General features: G+C 42.3%; 1 long non-coding RNA gene and 2 pseudogenes across 1 annotated transcript; 2 read left to right on the top strand and 1 right to left on the bottom strand.

The window, feature by feature from the left end:
* Positions 1–15516: 15516 nt before the first annotated feature.
* LOC147983933 (patatin-like protein 3) lies at positions 15517–16604 on the bottom strand (annotated as a pseudogene).
* A 308-nt stretch (positions 16605–16912) lies between these two features.
* Positions 16913–18668, top strand: LOC147983934 (uncharacterized; annotated as a pseudogene).
* Positions 18669–18745: 77 nt separating this feature from the next.
* On the top strand, positions 18746–19437 carry LOC125535783 (uncharacterized). The gene is made up of 2 exons (XR_015615020.1): positions 18746–18870; positions 18986–19437. It is a non-coding gene; the product is annotated as an uncharacterized LOC125535783 (long non-coding RNA).
* Positions 19438–19539: the final 102 nt, after the last annotated feature.

Raw genomic sequence — 19539 nt, forward strand, 5'->3', positions numbered from 1 at the left:
CTAGACATTTGTTGCTAACACAAATCACGTGAACACTTTGATTGACTTTCTACTCTACTGGTGCTATCCATGTGTCAGACTCAGATATAAGATGTTGTGTTGATATAGAAGTACTTCCAAGTAAGGGTAATCTATACGCAGAAAATAGAGGTTCTATACGCAGAAAATAGAGGTTCTATGGAGAGACTGCTTGTAAGTTGTAACCCAAATCATGCATTGGAAAGTCTATGCCAAGATGCTATCACACAGCTGATGATACAATGTAATGTTGAGGTTGATGACAGAAATTACAGTCAAATTACTGCTCCCCGTAGAAAATTACATGGAGCAACAACCTTTGAGAACATATTCAAAGAAAATAATGGAGTTGGCATGATGTATATAGCTTCGAAAAAACAATCACGCAATATTAAAATGCAGTAAAGTGGACTTGTTCTAGCTACAGAACAACAAGGAGAGCTTGTTGTCGTACTTGCAGATTTAGCATCAATGGAACTTATTGCTGGTATTTTGTCGACCAAACCAGAACATGCAAGTGCACAACATCATACTAAATAGCTTTGGGAATCGGTTTTCACACTACTAACAACTTCAGTTGGAAACTTTTCTAGGAACAATATTGAATGTGGCCATTTGGAGGGCTCTTAACTGATATTCAAGATATCTTCTCCAATATATGACTAATGAAATCCTTAATATTTTCGTACATGAAAGGTTACACATTGTTTTATTTCTCCAAGTAGTATGCATATTATATTTAGCTCAATAAAAGTGTAATGTTTCAGGCCATGTGTTTGTGTGTTAAGACTGAGTAATGCACATGAATGTCAAACTGACCTAGATGGAAGAGACCGCAAAAATTATACATCTTTCTATTCCTAAATTCCACACTTAGTAACAGGTTTACGCACTGGAAAATGTGCCAGCAGAAGAATGTAATACTGAATCAATACTTAAGGTATGACATCATAGATAATTATATACAATAAAGCGAAACGATATATTGTTTATTTCATGATGTCTCTTCTTTACCTACAAAGTACACATTAGAAAACATATTCCATCATTCAGCCCTGGTGTTTATCTCTAGTAGGTTAGACTTCTCTCATATATTATTTTTCATTCTATGATCTATCCAATCTTCAGGCAACGCACAGTCACCATAAAAAATATTTGATGCCTCCGCATATTTGTACCAAGCACTAACATAACATTACAATAGACGGGCGCAGCAATGCGCTCCATCGATGATCTAGTACGAGTACTATAGCACGTCCGGCGTCCGTGGATTTCCTTTCTGACACCGCATCAACTGTACCTGTGACGCACGACGGGAGAAAGCTTGCTCGGAACATGACGCGACGCGGTCCGGCCGGAAGTGCATCTGCTTGGGGGATACACCAGTGGCGGGCGGTGTCCTTTCCCGATCTAATGGTGCTGGGTCGCCATTAAGTCGAGCGTGTGATGAGTAATGCTGATCTTGGGCACGAATCTGAAGGCCGAATGTGTGTGTGAGTGTGTCTAATCGGTGATGATCTCTACTCTAAGGCCAACTCCAACAGGACGCGGTTTTGGTTTGCCTTTTGTTTGTTTGGGTCGGCCGAAGGGGGGCAAGGGCGGTGGCTGGCCTTGTCCACGTTTATACTGCTAGTGCGTCCTACCAGCCGACCCATTTGGTCCGTCTAGCCAGTTTTTGTACAAGTTTTAACATTTTTCATTCTATTCATATGAATACAGAATACTAATAAAAAGTTACATAGTTTTACATCATAACAAATAGTTTATTACAACCAAAAAAATCCATAGTTTAACCAGATAAATTTAAATTTATGACAAATACATTGAAAGAAAAATATCTCATACATCTATTGGTTTGCCTAGGTGAGTCCATATATGCTCAACCAGATCATTTTGAAGTTATGACAAATACATTGAAAGAAAAAGATCTCATACATCTATTGGTTTGCCTAGGTGAGTCCATATATGCTCAACCAGATCGTTTTGAAGTTGAATGTGAGTTGTCCAATCACACATTTCATGATGAAATTGGATGAACTCTGCGAACATTGCTGGTCCATGCTTAGGCTCAACATTTTCACCCTGGAAATCAAACCCCTGGTCTTAGATGTTATCATCACGCTCATCCTCTACGATCATGTTGTGCCTGATCAGACAAGCAGTCATCACCTCCCACATCTTTCGTTGGCTCCGTGTTCTAGCAGGGTGTCGAACAATAGCCCATTGAGAGTGAAGCACACGAAAGCATGCTCCACATCCTTCTTAGCACTCTCTTGTGCTTGAGCAAACCTCTCCTACCGGCTTGGATACTGTCTTCACAAGAGTTGACGACTAAGGATAGATACCATCAGCTCCCTCCGTTCCTAAATATAAGCCCTTTTAGATATTTCAGTATGGACTACATACAGATGTATATAGACATATTTTACAGTGTAGATTCACTCATTTTGCTCCGTATATAGTCCATTTTAGAATATCTAAAAAGACATACTTAGGTACAGCGGGAGTAGGTAGTATCCCTTGTTTTTTTAGAATCATGAGTGGAGCTCCCCATCTGAATATATTATTTAAAAGTGGTAAACTGCAAGCAGAATTACATAGGCACGCCGAGGCATGAGGAGAGGAACAACCGCCAAGAGAAGACAGTGTCCTTATCGCTTATGTAAGCGGTGCGACCAGAAATCTAAGTCCAAGACAATTAGCTTTAGGGTCAAGGAGGAATGAACATCAATACTCTTGAAGGCCTTCTCATTTCTAGCATCTCAAATGTGGCATAGAATTGCTCTTGAAGGTCTCCGGTAGTATCCTTTGTTGTAGTGGTGGCCATTGACCTCAAAGTTGACCTTTGTGGCAGTTGCCTTCTGTAAGCTAAGTGAATACCGAAGATTGTTGAAGCACATTGATGTCATTGTGAGAACCTTCCATGCCGAAAAAAGAGTGACAAATCCAGAGATCTTGTGATGCCACAGCTACAAGTATGACTGCACAAGCTTTGACATGGCCCATATACTGCCCCTGCCAAGCAAATGGACAGTTCTTCCACTTTCAGCGCATACAATCTACGCTACCAAGCATTTCTGGAAAGCCTCTGGATTCATTGATCACCAGCAACCGGGTTGTATCATAAGCATTTTGTTCTCCCAAGTACTCCGGGCCAAACATTGCAACCACAACTTTGCATAACATGTACAATGATGCAAGGCATGTGGACTCACAATGCAGACATACTCATCCATAATATCACCGGGAGTTATGTATGCAAGCATCGGAATAGCTGTAGTACACCTCTGATAAGAGGGGAAGACAACCCTTCTGAGGGCATCATTCTTGCATCTAAAGTGATCATCATACTCCACCAATCCCTCATGAATACGGTTGAACACATGTCTCGCCATCCGGAAGCGTCGCCGGAAAAGCTTGGCATTGAAGAGTGGGGACGTGCACTGAAAATAATTGCTATAGAGTAGGCAATGGCCGCTCTCTTATTACGATTCAACCCCCCTAAAATTTGGCCACATCCTAGATATGTGATCATTGAAGACCATAGTAGCAACCACAAAATCCTCACCATCGAGCGAAGGAGGGAGGAGAAGAAAAGGAGGTCGCGCGACCAGCAACTACCCAATCTATAGTAAAATCACACAGTAAAAGGACTGATACATCTCCAACGTATCTATAATTTTTTACTATTTCATGCTATTATATTATCGATCTTGTATACGTTATATGCAATTTTATATCATTTTTGGAAACTAACATATTAACCTAGTGCCTAGTGCCAGTTGTTATTTTCTGCTTGTTTTTGGTTTCACAGAAAATCTATACCAAACGAAGTCCAAACACGACGAAGCTTTTTGATGATTTTTTCTGGACATAAGAGACCCTAGAAGCTTCGGGGAGGACCGGAGGGCCTACGAGGAGACGGCCAGACAACAGGGCGCACCCTAGGGGGTAGGCGCGCCCTGATGTCTTGTGCGCCCCCCGTGGCTCCGTTTAACCTAATTACAGTGCTATAAATTCTAAAATATTGGAAAACCTCCATAGAAACCAACGAAATAACGTTTCTGCTGCCGCAAGTCTTTGTTCTTCCGTGATTCCATCTGGAGGCCTTCGTCGATACTCTGCCGGAGGGGGACGCGGTCACAGAGGGCTTCTACATCACCTTGGTGTACCTCCAATGATGTGTGAGTAGTTCTCACTGGACGTATGGGTCCATAGTGATTAGCTCGATGGCTCTCTCTCTCTCTCATCTTTAATACATGTTCTCCTCGGAGTTCTATTTGATGTAATCTTCTTTTGCGGTGCATTTGTTGGGATCCGATGAATTGTGAGTTTATGATCAGATTATTCATTGAAAATAATTGAGTCTTTTATGAACTTTATTATGTGTGATTGTTATAGCTATGTAATGTTTTTCGATCTATGAATTTTCTTTGGCCAAGTTGATGAGTAGATCTTTAGTGGAAGTGGTGCATAGTAGTAGGTTCAATCTTGCGGTGTCCTCACCACGTGACAGAAGGGGTAGCGAGTCACGTATTTGTATTGTTTCTGAAAACGGTGGGGGTTCAATCATATTGCTTTGTTTTATTCTGTCTACATTATGTCATCATACTTTATGCATTACTCTATTTATCATGAACTTAATACGTAGAGAGGCAAGCATAGAAGCGCTCTCGAAGTGGAGTAATAGTAGTAGATGTGGGCAGGAGTCGGTCTACTTGTCACAGATGTAATGCCTATATACATGATCATGCCATGAATAACGTTATAACTATGCACTTTTCTATCAATTGGCCAACAATAATTTGTCTACCCACTGTATGCTATTTTTATGAGAGAGATGCCTCTAGTGAAAACTATGTCCCATGGGTCTATTTTATCATATTAGTAAAACCCGGAGTACCTTGTTGTAATTTATTTACTTTTATTTTACTTTACAATTTATCTATCTATTACTAGCAGATTTTATCCTTGCAATTAACAAGTACAAGGGGATTGACAACCCTCTTGCCTGCGTTGGGTGCAAATATTTGCTCTTGTGCGTGTAGGTACTAGCGACGGTTGTTTCCGTGGATCTCCTATTGGTTCCATAACCTTGGTTCTCTACTGAGGGAAATACCATGCTCTACTATATTGCTTCATCCTTCCTCTTCGAGGAAACTCCTAACGTAGCTCACAAGTATCAGAAATAATTTCTGACACCGTTGCCGGGAGATTTCATCAAACAAAGCAAGGTCCCTACACACATTATCATTTAGTTGTTCTACTTTTTATTTGCCTGGTTATGCTCTCCTTATCATCGACACGCCAAAACATAAAATAAGAAATAAAAATAAAGACATATGAATTCTCATCCTCTTACTAATCTTTTCAAACTTGCTACATATTGTAAACCAATGGCTAACAATGAAGAAGTGATAAAAGAAAATGTTATTGGGATACACCTTGAATGAAAAGCATGATTGTAATTGCATTAGTATAAATTCTACAAATATGAATTATGCTAATGATCATGATTGGGGTGATAATTATGATGCTTTTTGTTTTCTTGAAAATTTGTTTGAGCTTCGTAATGAATCTATTATTGATAATGATACTTGCAATACTACTAAAAGTGGGTTTGGAAGGGCATCAATTTTAAATAACAATGATCCCACTACTATGGAGAAGTATCAATCTTATGCTTTTTTTTTTTGATAAAAGTGGGTTTGGAGAGGTCATGACTTTAGTTGATGTTAATCTCACTATCTTGGAAGATTATAAAACTTGCATACATGTGGATCATGGAGATAATATTTAGATAATAGTTATATTGTTGAGTTTGATTATGATCCTAGATGTAATTATTTTGAGAGAGGCAAATATATTTATAAAAATCTTCATGTGACTATATCACCTCTTTTCATGTTGAAACTTTTAATGTGTTCTTCTTTCTTGCATATGCTAGATATTGCTTGTCTTGATAATTTGTTTTTATAAAATGCCTATGCACAGGAAGTGTGTTAGATTTAAATGTGTTTATTCACACGCTACATGATTCTCCCTTTGTGTTTCAATTATTATCTTTCATGTTAGCATCATTGAAATCTTGAGTCTATCTTAATGGCTATAAATAAAGAGCTTGTTGGGAGAAACCCAATATTTTCTGTTTTGTTGTGATGACATGATTATTGCTATTGTAATGACTGTGTTTTATCTTTTAATTAGTGTTTGTGCCAAGTAAAATCTTTGGGATGATTTGGATGATAGTTGAATTGATTCTGTGCAAAAACAGAAACTTTTTCGGCAAGTGCAGGAATTTACACTTTTTTACTGGAATGTAATCTTGGCCTAAATGTTTTACACAGTATTAAGATACAAACTGTTTATATTTTCCTAATGTTTCATAACTTCTGGAGTTACGTGTGTGTAGGGATCTTGCGCCCAATATGGCTTTGTTCAGATCATTACAAATTGTTCTGTTTTAGATAGATTCTATTTTTATTGCATAGTGTGCTTGTTTTAATTATGCTATGGATTATATCGAAGGGTATAAGTCATGGAAAAATTAGAATACAATAGGTATTATGCAAGAATAATTATGTATTGGTTTACAATAGTACATAAGTTTATGGTTTACAGATTATACTAATGGATCTCACAAGGTTTTATTGAGTTTTGTGTGTTGATTTTTTTTCAAATTTTGGGTAAGTTTGCAATGGATAGAGGAATAAGGAGCGACAAGACCCTAAGATTTGGATGTGCAAGGCACCCCAAGGTAATATTCAAGTAATACCCAAGCGTCTAAACTTGGGGATGCCCCAGATGGCATCCCCTCTTTAGTCCATAATTCATCGGTATATTTACTTGGAGCTATATTTTTATTCATCACATGATATGAGTTCTATTTGGAGCGTCTTGTGCTATAGTTTTATTCTGTTCGTTAGTTTGCCATAATCATTGTCTGCTAGACACACCTTTTGAGAGAGACACACATTCATCATGATTTGTTAGAATACTCTATGTGCTTCACTTATATCTTTTGAGCTAGGCAGTTGCTCATATGCTTCACTTATATACTTAGAGCACTGCGGTGGTTATATTTTATTTAAATGATTGCACTCTCATGCTTCACTTATATCGTTTTGAGAGTCTTAAATAGGAAGTGGTAATAGGCACGGGTTATGAGACTAGTTCAAGAACGATAGGCACTACCTCCGTTCGGGTTTATTAGGCCCCATTGTATTTTGGGCCCAGCTTTGACCACGTATTTGACTATATATATATAAATTATATTATTGGATTTGTATTTGAAAGATGTTTTCTATGGTATCATTTTTGTGACATATAGTTTACATCTTATTGTTAAATTCATGGTCAAACTTTGGCTCAAAATAAAAGGGGGCCTAATAAACCCGGACGGAGGGAGTATATAAGAGTGATATAATAATTTTTTTGATGTAGATCACTGAATATGAAATGTATAATTTAATTATACTGATGTAGTAATATGAAATGGTATTGGTTCATGACCATTGATTAGTAAAAATATTGATTTTAAAGCTTGTTATGTATTACTCATTTAAGTGTCTGTCATGGCATGTCGGGGGTGTTGGAGCATTATTATTCCTCATTGAAATCCTCTGTACTGTTTGAATCCGGGGCGCGAAATGGTTAACTCCTACCCCAACCTCCTCCCTAGGGGCATGCAAGTAGTAATTTTCTTCGGGGGCTAATAAAACTTTCACAATAAATATATGAGTTCGTTATGATTAATGTGAGTTCATGAACTAATGCGGCACTCCCACCTATCCACATATTGTTAGCCTCTCTGGTACCATGCATTGCTCTTTCTCACCTCGAGAGTTGGTGCGAACTTCGTTGGTGCATCTGAATCCCGTGATATGATACACTCTATCATGACATTTCCATAGCCATTCTGAGATATATGGTCATGCAACTTCCATGGCTACTTTCACATGACATGTGTGTTCATCATCATATTGCTTTGCATGATGATATAGATCTGACATGATATTTGTGGCAAAGACATCGTTCTTCATTGTAATACATGTTACGCTTGATCATTGCACATCCTGGTACATTGTTAAAGGCATTCATATAGAGTCGTATTGTTTTTGTTTATCGAGTTGTAAGTAAAAAGAAGTGTGATGATCATCATTATTAGAGCATTGTCCCACTGAGGTAAAGAATGATGGAGAGTGATGAATCCTCCAAAAAATGGGGATGAGGTTCATGATATTGTTCTAAAAAAAGAGGAAAAAAGAGAAGGGACAATGCTACCATCCTTTTACCACACCTGCGCTTCAAAGCGGCACCATGTTCTTCATATAGAGAGTCTCCTGATTTGTCATTTTCATATACTAGTGGGAGTTTTTACATTATATAACTTGTCTTGTATATTCCTATGATGGGTTTCCTCAAATGCGCGAGGTCTTCATGAGCAAACAAGTTGGATGCACACCCACTTAGTTTCAGTAGTGAGCTTTCATAAACTTATAGCTCTAGTACATCCGTTGCATGGCAATCCCTACTCCTCGCATTGATATCGATTGGGTAATGACCCACAGGTATAGGGGATCAATCGTAGTCATTTCTATAAGAGTGTCGAACCCAACGAGGAGTAGAAGGAAATGACAAGTGGATTTCAGCAAGGTATTCTCTGCTAGTACTGAAAGTAGTGGTAACAAATAGTTTTGTAGCAAATTGATTCGTATCAAGTAACAAGTAGCAAGAGTAAAAAATGTGCATCAAGGTGGCCCAATCCTTTTTATAGCAATGGACAAGCCGGAAAGTTCTCTTATATAAAGCAAGTGTTCTTAAGGACACGTGGGAATTCTCGTCTAGTCACATTCATCATGTTTAGTTGATTCACGTTCACTACTTTGATAATTTGATATGTGGGTGGACCGATGCTAGGGTGTTGTTCTTACTTGAACAAGCAACCCTCTTATGATTACCCCCTCTCGCAAGCATCCGCAACTACGAAAGAAGAATTAAGATAAATCTAACCATAGCATGAAACATATGGATCCAAATCATCCCCTTACAGAATAACGCATAAACTAGGGTTTAAGCTTCTGTCACTCTCACAACCCTTTGTCTACTCATTACTTCTCAATGCCTCCCCCTAGGCCTAGATATGGTGAAGTGTCATGCAGTCGACGTTCACACAACACCACTAGAGGAAGAACAACATACATATCATCAGAATATTGAATGAATACCAACTTCACATGATTACTTATAATAAGACTTCTCCCATGCCCTCAAGAACAAAAGTAACTAGTCACACATCATATTCATGTTCAAGATCAGTGGTGTGTTGAATATGCTTAAGGATCTGAACATATAATATTCCACCAAATAAACCAACTAGCATCAACTATAAGATGTAATCAACACCACTAGCAACCCATAGGTGCCAATTTGAAGTTTTAGGACAAAGATTGAATACAAGAGATGTACTAGGGTTTGAGAGGAGGTGGTGCTGGTGAAGATGTTGACGAAGATTGGTCGTTCCACGATAAGAGGATCATTGGTGATGTCGGTGACTTTGATTTTCCCCTCTCGTAGGGAAGTATCCCTGGCGGAATCACTGTGCCGGAGAGCAAAAGTGCTCCTGTCCAGGTTCCGACTCGAGATGCCAGAACTTCGTCCCGAAGTCTTATCTTTGTTTTTTTCCTAGGGAAAAAGGCATCATATAGCAGAAGGGGCATCGAAGGGCTGTTGTGGGCCCCACAAGGCATCAGGGCGCGCCCTAGGGGAGTAGGCGTGCCCTATTGCCTTGTGAGCAATAGGTGGCCCCCCTCTAGTGGTTCTTCGTTCCAATATTTTTTATATATTCAATAAAAAAATCTCCGTGAAGTTTTAGGTCATTTGGAGCTCCATAGAATAGCTATTTCTATTGTAGCTCTTTTAAGTCCAGAATTCCAACTGCCGGTAATCTCCCTTCTTCATGTAGGTCTTGTAAATTAAGAGAGAAATGGCATTAGAATTGCATCATAAAGTGAAATGTGTGAGTAGTTCTCACAGGACCTATGGGTCCATAGTGATTAGCTAGATGGCTATCTCTTCTCTCTCTTTGATCTTCAATACAGTATTCTCCTCAGTGTTCTATTCGATGTAATCTTCTTTTGCGGTGCATTTGTTGGGTCCGATGAATTGTGGGTTTATGATCAGATTATTCATTGAAATTAATTGAGTTTTTTTATGAAATTTATTATGTATGATTGTTATAGCTATGTAATGCATTCTGATCTATGAGTTTTCTTTGGCCAATTTGATGAGTAGATCTTCAGTGGAAGCGGTACATAGTAGTAGGTTCAATCTTGCGGTGTCATCACCTCGTGACAGAAGGGGTAGCAAGGCACGTATTTGTATTGTTGTTACTAAGAGGGAAAACGATGGTGTTCAATCATATTACTTGATTTATGTCGTCTATATTATGTCATCATACTTCATGCATTACTCTATTTGTCATGAACTTAATACGTAGAGAGGCAAGCATAGAAGCGCTCTCGAATTGGAGTAATAGTAGTAGATACAGACATGAGCCGGTCTACTTGTCACGGACGTAATGCCTATGTACATGATCATGCAATGAATATGTACATGATCATGCAACGAATCACGTCATAACTATGCGTTTTTCTATCAATTACCCAACAGTAATTTGTCTACCCGTCATATGCTATTTTTGTGAGGGAGACACCTTTAGTGAAAACTATGGCCTCCAGGTCTATTTTAATCATATTAATAAAACCCTAAATACCTTACTGTAATTTATTTACTTTTATTTTACTTTGCAATTTATCTATCTAGTACTATTAGATTTGATCCTTGCAATTAACGAGTACATGGGGATTGACAACCCTTTTACCCGTGTTGGGTGCAAGAAGTATTTGCTCTTGTGTGTGTAGGTACTGGCGACGGTTGTTTGCGTGGATCTTCTATTTGTCCAATAACCTTGGTTCTCTACTGGGGGAAATATTGTCTGCTACTATATTGCTTCACCCTTCCTCTTTGGGGAAAATCTCAACGCAACTCACAAGTAGCAAGGACACATGGGTAGGCAGGTAATTCGCTCCTTCAGTGTGCCTTATTCTGTTTGACTAGATCGTCGATGGCTTGCGCGCGTTGCTGCACCCGTCTATAGAAAACTATATAATTGTTTGTGAAAGTCGAGATGGTACAAATATGAGATTTATTTTAGAATCACAATGCCTGAATATAGACCGGACACATTTGATCAAAATTCTAGTCTTGATCGAAGGCTATATGTCATTGCATAATTTGACATGTAAATATTCCAGGAGAAACAAAGATGATTAACATAAAAAATTAAAATAGCATACATATCTTATATACATAAGAAGTTGATCCCCACTCTCCTATTTATCTCAACATGCACACATGCCACCTCATCAAAGGCCCACCACTATATGCATGAGAAAAAGTTTTCCATTATTAGTTGATCTCATGCACACTTTTCACCCCACCACATATGACACCTCATCAAGGGTCCACTCAACATGCATGAAAAGAGTTTTCCATTATGTTATGCCACTTATATTCAAAATATGTTCTAACTACATAATAATCAAATATAATATATAATATTTATTTTAGCTTTAGTTTATATATTATTAATTCAACAATGCAAGCTTCATACAATCAAATCATTGAAATATATTCCAATCGATTCCCGCAGCAACGCGCGGGGTATTCTCTAGTATCTAGAGATGGCATGCCATGACATACTTGTGTCACTCAATAGTGTCATGTAACCCCCGCGCGGGGGTGCAGGTGGGTCTTGGTTACGCCATGGTTGAAGGCTTGGAGCAACATGTAACTGATCAGAAGTTAAATGTTTCACTAAAAACAGAGATTAAGTTCATGAAGAGCAAGTTCATTTAACAACGTGGTATTGGTACGCTATAGGATTTAGAAACGAAGTTACAAATGATTGTATCTTGTATTCTTGTTAGCATGGCAACCCTGTTCATCCAAGTAGGCATAACTATGAGGCTATTATGACTTGCCAGCTCCAAAGCTTATGTATTGATCAAGGGAAACAAATATATACTCCACCGAAGGCTAGCTACGATACTTTGTTCGAATCAATAATCAACCTTTGCTTTTTTTCTACCAGGCCTAAAGCTTAAATATCTTTTTGAAACGTTTTCCCTAATGAATTTAATTCACTCAGTATATGTTGTTCTAGATACACAGATATCTTCTCTAATCTGCAACCAGATGGGATTTTTAGACTCTTAAGCGTAAAATATATTTTACTTGAACATTGGATTTTACATTAACTATAGAATTTTGCAAGGAAAAATATTGGTACATTAACAAAGATTATGATTTTAAATAGAAAATAAAGGGATAAGAGTACATGAGCATTTTGGCAGAAGTTAACAGTTAGCATCATACCTTTTTGAGCCCAAACTGCACAAATCCCTGGGCTGTTATTCTCCATTAATCAATTCTCCCACCCTAAGGAGCAAAAACAAAGAAAATATAATTGTTACAAGTTGTTCCTATGGGGTGGATTGCTACACTGATTTAGTAATTGTATGGATAGCTATAGTTATGGCAGAGATATGCTATTTTTACACGTGGCACAGAGCTAGATAATTTCACACCTTTGCTTGGTGAGCTTTGTATGTCAAAAAGATACAACCTAGAACAACATGTGCACATGCACAACCATAGTTATTTCACCATTGGCAAAATAAATCTGAGACAACGTTGAGAAGTTTGTATTTCAACTGACCTCATAATTTATTGTATTTGTCGGCATTTGGGCCATCGCTTGAAAAGGGGCCCAATAGCAAATATACAAAAGCCGAAGTTAAGCATCTGTTCTCACCAGCATGAAGGAAGAGGCAAAAACAAGGTCTGAACTGATGCATCAGTTCCTGAGTTGAGAGAGTGAAAACAGCCATTTGTTCTATCTGTTCGTACTGGAGAAAAAAGGAAACATGCATTCCTACCAACAGGACAAAAGAGAGAGAAATGGCAGTGTCGTATAGTTATAATATATGTTCTCAACACGAACAAGAGGCAAAAAAAATGGTTCTCTGTTCCATGGATATGCAAAAATAGAGTTTTTTTTTTGAGTTTATAGGAGACAGAATTTTTTTTACTCTGAAGCTTTGCGTACCTACTACCGGCAACAAAAAAGAACAATGAACAGTATCATAGAGAGGTCATGTTCTTAAACTTCCATGGCATTTGCACATAACAGCAGGCAAGAAAATGGACATGTTAATCTAATGAGCTTCGGTCAGTTTGCCATCACAAAATTCTGAGGAAAGTATCGAGGCAGAGACGGCCATATGCCATGTGAACCACTTGATATGCGCCATAAACTGAAACACATAGATGATCTTACACAAGAACTACTTGCTAAAATTGGCATTCAAAGTGTCAAAGGATCAGAATAATTACCTGATGACCCAATTAAACTAAGCAGAGGGTTCTGTTCATCTGCGTTATCTCCAAGGATTGAACATGAACTGACCCAGAGGTTTCCTTCCCCCTCCTCTCTCGCAGGTCGCAGCAAGCGCATAGATTATCTTTTTGGGGATCGATCGGCCTCTCTCACCTAAACGCTCGTGGAGCTAATCCTATTTCACTGTGAAACGTGAGCCATTGGGAGTGGAACTGTTTGTTATTTTGTATTTTTTTCAGGGGCTTCCTGTAAGGAAAAAGCTCAGGATCAATCGGTGGATTTTCTCTCCCGCATCCGCCGCCTCGCACAGGATGACGCGTATTCCAGTGGGCCCATGCACCGCTTCGCGTAATACCTTATTATCTCGTTTGATTGCTCACAGCCACATAATTTTTTATTTTTTTGCCTTCTTCCTTTCTTCCCCAAAACCATTCAGCTTTTGCATCATGCATGCAAGCAGAACAACGCCAGCCCATGCCCACCGGCCTGTGAGCAGACATGTCCACAGAAGAGTCTGGCGGACACCACAACCCAACCATGTCCTTCCCCAACCCGGTCATGGGTGTTCATGGAGGTAGCATGCAAGCAACATCTAACTGCTAGTGGGTGTCCATGGAGGTAGCTTGCAAGCAGCAGCTAGCGGGTACAAACAGCAAACACCCATGGAGTATCATGCATGCTCGCTAGCCGATGCGACCGGCGACGGGGATTGACAGTTGGAGGTGGATGACCTTGTGGTTGGGGGCGACGACGGCGAACAACGGCAATGCTATCAGCGACGTCAAAGTTTCTATAACTTCATTTTCATTGGGTTTTTCCCTGCAACATCATTTGTGTTGCAAAAGTTTTTTCCGCAACAACACCCATGCTGCAGAAAAATGAAGACAAAAAAATAATTCTGGAACACATCAATGTTGCAAAAGTCCGTTCCGCAACAACATCCATGTTGCAGAAAATTGAAGCGGGATTTTTTTTTTCTGCAAAGTCATCCCGTGTTGCAAAAGTTGATTCCGCAACAAGATCAATGTTGCAGGAATGTGAAGACGAAAAAAATTCTGCAACAACACTAATGTTGCAGAAGAGTTTGTGCAACATATGCTCTGTTGCAAAGATGAGAAGGGGGTTGGACCGTTGGATAGTGTCAGATCTAACGGTTCTAAAGGCGGTGGATCTTCTCAAATTATCCGCCGGCGGACGCCTAGCGCCGCCTTCCTGTAATCGGCGAGGCATCTTCTCCTAGATGTGCCCGCTATTTTCCCCGTCTCTAACTGGTATAAAATCCAGATATTTTCTTTCCTTCAAAATAAATATATTCAACCAACGTCAATGGCGTCGCCGCTAGCCCGCCACCGTGGTCCGACGACCTCCTAGGCCTCCTCGTCGCCGTCCTCGACGCGGTGTGCTCTTCCAGCTGGCGCTCCGTTGCTTCTCAGCCGCCTTCTTCGCCGTGGTCGGAACTCCCAGACGAGATCCTAAATCTGGTGATGGCCGGCCTCCCTAACCTGGCAGACCGCGCTCGATTCCAGGCGGTGTGTCGATCCTGGCGCGCCTCGGCTCCCCCTCCGCCGCAAGTGCCGTGGGTGCAGACGGTGCGGCGTTCCTGGCAAGCGGTTTCCTGCCCCCCTCCGCGGCAGCGGCCGTGGAAGTGGATCGACTCCGCGTGTCGCCGTCCGTCCGTCCCCTCGCGTCTGCCGCAGCGGCCTTGGATCGTGCTGCTCGGCGGCTTCTACAATCACGACGGCATCTACACTTACATCAGAGAGTGCACAGGACACGGGTAGAATCTTGTTGTATCTCCATAGTTATATATTCTCATCAAATTGCAAAAAACAACCACATTTGGGGCTTCATCTGCAGAAAACCATCAGGTCACTAATCATTTGCAAAAAACACGGCACATTTAAACATTTTGCAGTTTGCACTGGACAGGTGATTTAGCACATTTAATCACTTTCTGACATATGGGGCCGGACTGTAAGGAGCTGACTTGGCAAAATAATCACACACAGACCCTTAATAGATTTTAAAAAAAGCAATCAGCCCCCTGGACCATGCCCGGCTCCCGTCGCCGCCGACCGGGCGGTCGCGGAGACCAGGAGGAGGTGGAGCGACCCCGACCCCATTCTTGTCGTCAGCATCCCGTCCGCGATCGCCACCACCTTCCGAGCCTCCAGCGACCGGAGCGCCTTGATCGAGTGCGCCGGCGCCGCTGCCTGGAACCAGTAACTCGTCGCTGTTAGCGTTTGAATTGAAACAACGACGACAAGAATGGAGGGGACGCGCGAGGTGAAGCTCTGTGGCTTGGCTGACATGGATGCGCACGTAGTTGCGGCGCAGGTGTGGCCGAACGCCAATGCGATGGCCTAGTCGACCATGTCGGCGACGCCCTCGGCGGTGAGGCGGACCATTTCGGCGGGGGACGGCGAGCGCGGGGGGATCGGTGTGCGCCAGCCGGCGGACGGGGTGGCGGAGCCGGACGCGGTGCCGTCGGAGGAGGACCCGGAGCTGATGGAGACGACGAGTAGGTCGTTGACGCCGGCGGCGAGGGGGAACTCCTGCTTGTTGTGCAGCACGTGCGTGACGGCCGCCGCAGCGGGGTTGCCCATGGCTGCCACGCCACCGGACGCGGCGGCGATGGCCGTAAGGCCGTTCATGGAGCGGACCGCGGCCGCGGCCGAGCCACCGACGCAGGTGGCCGCGCAGACGTCTCGGAGGCGGAAGTCGAAGCTGTCGCTCTCAACGGCGTCGGCGCGGGAGAAGAGGAACGGCGCACCCGTGGCCAGGTCGTAGCACGGCACCAGCAGTGGCGCCACGGTGTCCCTCAGCGTCGCGTCGCCGAACACCCGGCGGAGCGACGACGAGGACGAGGACGCCGACAACGACGACTTGTCCGACGACCTCTCCCCGCGCCGGAACAGCGCAGCCCACCTCCCGCGCAATCCACCTCCACCTCCGCCCTACCCGCCCTTCCCGAGGCTCGCCGCCACGAACGCCAGCGCGTTCGCGGCCGTATACTTCGTGGGGGAGGGGACGCGTTGACCTCGTTCGCCCGCCCTCTGCCCAGCGGCAGAAGCATCCAAGCCGTGTCGTGAGGACGGTTGGACACATCACCAGGGCGCACCATGCTGGGCAGGTCGGCCACCGTGACACGCCTTGCCGGCCGGTGTGCCCCCTGTCGCTGTGCGCGAGGAAGGAGATGCCCTTTGGTGCCAAATCAGCTCTTTACATTGCGGCCCCACTTGTCAGAAAGTGGTTAAACGGGCTAAAGCATCTAATCAGTGCTTTTTGCAAAAAGTTTACTGAATGCGCGGTGATTTTTGCAAATGATTAGCGAACTGGTGGTTTTTCGCTGATGAAGCCTCAAATGTGGTGGTTTTTTGCGATTCACTCCATCACATATATAAAAATTTCTTTTTCTTCTTGATCTAATGTATGTATGGATGGTTCTCCTCCCAGGTTCGCCACTGGCAAGCAGGACTGCAGGAGTACACCCCGTTCAAACGCTCCAACATCAACAGCTCCTTCCCCGACAGCTTGCGATGCGTTGGCTCCACCGACGGCTGGCTCGCCCTCGACTACGCTGATGATAAGAACAAAATTCATACCTACTTCTTGCACAATCCTTTCTCTAAGGAAGTCGTGGCTCTCCCCGAGCTGGATGCCATCGTCGGTAATAGTTCGGAGTTATTTCAGATCCGCAAGGTGCTCATCCGATTGACCCCTGATGACCAGCTCGTCGTTGTCATGACCAACAATTGGAAAAGGGCGCGTGGTTACCGAGGCCACAAGCAACCCCCTTCATCAACATCATTGACATCATGCTCCTAGGAAACAGGCTCTACGGGATCACCCAGGCAGAGGACCTCTTCTCCTTGAATGTAAGCTTTAATGCTGATGGCATACCCACAGTCACCAATATCAAGCACCACATCAGATCGGGCGATGCTGATTCCATTGTGGAGAGCGACTTAGATGAGGACCAACACCAGTATTGTGAGAACGAAGAGGATCGGCTTCAGGGCAACTTGTATGAATTGAGGACAATCGGAGACAACATGATCAATGATGGCATCCTGTGGGATGAGATGCCTTATGCTCCCAATGATCACCTCGCCACATTTTGGTACTTACTTGAGTCGTGTGGGAAGCTGATCATGGTGAAGCGTCAATTGCAATTTCCTAAATGTTGTTATGTCAAATTCACTCGTAAGTTGGAGGTTTTTGAGGCAGATTTCAGCGCACGCACATGGTTGCCGGTGTCAGGTGGGCTAGGTGACCAAGCACTTTTCATCAGCAAACGCTTAAGCAAGTCTGTTTCTGCTTTTGGAGAGAGAGAGGAGGATGCTATTTATTTTATCGATACAGGTGAGGTGTTCAACATAAAATCCAAAACTCAAAGCCGGCCAGTAGAAAGAAGCGTCGAATCCCGTTGCTCAACATGGATCTTCCCTCCAAGCTAACTGTAAGAGTACACTACTAGATGCTGAAAAAGGAATTATTTATCTTAACTATTCCCTACATACCGCTGCTTATCCATCACATTTTTCATCACTTTCAGTACACTCAAGTCTAAGATGCCGTTATGTTGATTTTTCCACATCCTATGCATGTTTGCATAGGATGATCATTGCAATGCTCCTTAACACATGTTTGCTCCGGGCGATGATCATTGCAATGCTCCTTAACACATGTTTGCTCCGGGCGATGTGCATTCCTATCCCCTTGCTTTTACTTTCACATTGTTCACACGGCAGATTCACCACCAAGATAATAAATAGTCTAAGGCATGATGAAACCACAGGTCGGCTTTCATGATCTCCTGTCACGCCAAAGCCTGCAAGATCACGACACTATTACAAACCATGGACTTTTTGTGTTTCTGAAGAGGGCACCATAGAGTGTTATACCCATTTGTCCTTGTCATGGTCTTTGGAACGGGGACATTAATCTCCGTTCCTAATCTTACTAGCAAGCCGAGGTGATCAGAATCATGACATCTGATGTGCAGACCTTGTGTAAAATAGGAACCTATGCAGCATCCAGTGGTTGAAGTCACCAAATTTATCATGGGAAGGTGTAGCTTCTTACTGCAGGTTGGTATATGAATGATATCATTTTAACCCTCATTTGCCTTTCCACTGGATCTCCGAGGGTTGCTGCCGAGTACTTTGGTTACATAGTTGTTACTCCCTCCATAAACTAATATAAGAGTGTTTAGATCACTACTTTAGTAATATAAACGTTCTTATATTAGTTTACAGAGGGAGTACCTCCCAATCTACAAGGGCACTCAACTCTTACCTTACCAATGGTGGTTTTCTGAATATACGCGGCAGGGGTTTGTTCTGTATATCCAGCCGGTGCTCTGAATATGTACAACACATAATCAGGTGTGCATTGGAGATATCATCCATCCTTGAGCATTTTATTCAGTAAAGATTAGATTCCCAGCTGAAAGCCGCACAGGAGGCACTTGTCTGGACCCTAATTCCTCTGTTTTATTAGGCACATCCACAACTTGTGGAGTCATCAGAAGTATGACCAATCTCCAAATGCCATCTTGCATAGTACGTATTTTTTGGAAAGGAAGAAGCTACTCATGTTGGACAAGATGCAGCCAGCTCAGAGAGAGAGAGAGAGAGATAAATTTGGCTTCATCAGGTTGCATCTTTTTTTCCAACTTCCATTTTGGTAACAGAAACAGAGTGCCTTACCTGCTGAATTTATTGTGTTTTTGCACTTCCTCGTGTTTGATGGAGGAGGTGGTGACTGAATTATCCCTCAAATGAATGCCTACCTTTATATGTTGCTGAACATAATATTGGAAGATGTGTACATGTATGTCCTTGCCTACCAAATGAATGCCTGCCTTTATATGTTGCTGAACATCCTCCCTCATGTAATTAGTGGTCTGTGTGATATGATGCCAGAGTGGCCATGGCTGCTCGTTTTGTTCAGTCTGATGCTTGCTGCTTTTTGGGTTGGTGCAACGAAATGAGTAATATCATCAGTTCACCGCTATCTCTTTCGCCAACCTGACCACCTTGCCCTGGCGGCCT

Source organism: Triticum urartu, chromosome 2A, assembly GCF_056163025.1.
Source record: "Triticum urartu cultivar PI428250 chromosome 2A, HENAU_Tu73, whole genome shotgun sequence".
In the NCBI taxonomy this organism is placed as follows: Eukaryota; Viridiplantae; Streptophyta; class Magnoliopsida; order Poales; family Poaceae; genus Triticum; species Triticum urartu.